The following is a 1869-nucleotide window of genomic DNA, read 5'->3' on the forward strand; positions in this document are numbered from 1 at the left end:
AGAAAGCGGGTTTCTGAGTCCTGAATATATCTTGCCAATTATCAACAGTAGCTTTGCTTCACCCTCAGTTCATTGTTGTAAGTGTGGAAAGAGAACCAACAAGTGATGTTGGTGTTGCTTGGCGACACTGACATGACCCAAGCAGTGTTGTCTGTGGGGAAGTGACGCTGGTACCACCTGTCACAGGGATGGTTAACTGCTGCGAAGTATGAGTGAGAGCATTTATCAGAATGCTAAACCTTTGAGATCAATTTTGGGAGCAGATGAAGATACTGAGTTATGATAATCACTTCCTAGCTTGTCCCATATTGCTTCCACTTTATGGTTCACTCCCAAAAATTCATTTTGCATGTGCTAATATAAAGCAAGAATAGTTCTTCTTATCGAATATTTTGCAAATATCACACCTACTCAATCTTTCTTTTCTTACTCATTTCCAAAACAATGTCCTTAATATTCACATAAACGCTACAGATTTATAATACTTGGTTACAATTTGATTTAGTGACATTGTTTTCATTTTAGTCACAATGTACTGGTTGTTTTAGAGTGATATGGAGCTGGTCAGTTCTATGTCCCTTTCTCATTTTCTTATTTTTTCCCTTTTTGAGCCTCAGTTTATAAATTAAGCAGAAAACAAAAATATACAAAACAGGCGCCGGCACTGCACCGGGAAATGACCTTAGCGGTGGCGAGGCGAGGTCGGGGCTCCGGGAGCAGGAGCGCCGGAAGTGGGACACGCGCACCCTGCCCAGCAAGCGGGGTGGCGCCGATCCTGCAGGGGCTGTCATTAGTGTCCCAGCTCAGTCAAGAGCTGCCAGGGCTGGATAGTCATGTGGGAGCCTGGCAGAGAGGACTATAAAATCCAATCTTTTGATGCAGAGACTCAGCAGCTGCTGAAGACAGCATTCAAAGATCCAGGTGCTGTAGACTTGGAGAAAGTGGCTGATGTGACTGTGGACCGTTCTCTGCAGGACTGTGTGTTCAGTAAAGAAGTGGAACGTGGTTCAGGCCGAGAGCAAGCAAGCAGGTCAGAGGCTTCTGGCGGGGACTGAACTGGCTGCCGCAGGAGTACCAGGCCTGGGAGCCGCTGTGAGCTGGGTCCCTGCAGGGATGGGTCGGCGAGGTCACTTTTATCTGCAACCTCTTTGATAAACTGAGGGTGAACAACAACCCCTGATGGCCCGGGTGGCCCCCATCTATCTCTTGCCTCTTCTAGCGGGCCAAGCCTGACAATCTGAGCATGGAGGAGGAGGTGGACCGCCTGGTGCCGCAGCTGCACCGCGTGGGGGAGCAGCTGGAGAAGATGAACAGAAAAGGCAGAGATGAGCACTGGGTCGTGATCCGGGATGGCTTCCTGCTCCCAAGCGGCCTCAGCTCCCTGGCCCAGGTACTGCTACCGGAAAATCACCGAATTTCGGACAGCCAGCTGGAAGATGACCCTGGCTGCCCACGAGGATCACTACAGTGAAGTCTCCCAGGAGGCCTCCAGATCAGGCTGCCTCGCCAGCAGCACTGGTCTTTCACCTAACCTACCTCCTAGGTTTGCGGGGGAGTCGGCCTCTCCCAAAGACTGTCCTTTCCAGACTTCCAGCAGCTCCTGAGATGCTTCCCGTTTACACTGTGGTCCTTCCCTGAGCACCTTCCTTCCCGCATTCAGGGATTGGAGAAGACACCAAACAGACTCGCCCCCACGGTCCCATCAGCCTGTCCCCCATAACCTCTCACCTGGGCCAGGCAGGGATAGGCAGCTTCTAACAACCACTGCACTGTGCACTCACTGGTGCAACAGCCATCTTGATGCCTCAGTTTCCCATCTATAAAATGGGTACCATAGCTACTGGTGGGATACTTTGGCATGTCAAGGGG

General features: G+C 50.8%; 1 pseudogene; it reads left to right on the plus strand.

Annotated features, from left to right (window-relative positions):
- Positions 1 to 833: 833 nt before the first annotated feature.
- On the plus strand, positions 834 to 1604 carry LOC116629104 (annotated as a pseudogene).
- The last annotated feature ends 265 nt before the right edge of the window (positions 1605 to 1869 follow it).

This window comes from Phoca vitulina, unplaced genomic scaffold, assembly GCF_004348235.1.
Source record: "Phoca vitulina isolate PV1807 unplaced genomic scaffold, GSC_HSeal_1.0 scaffold3, whole genome shotgun sequence".
Lineage (NCBI taxonomy): Eukaryota > Metazoa > Chordata > Mammalia > Carnivora > Phocidae > Phoca > Phoca vitulina.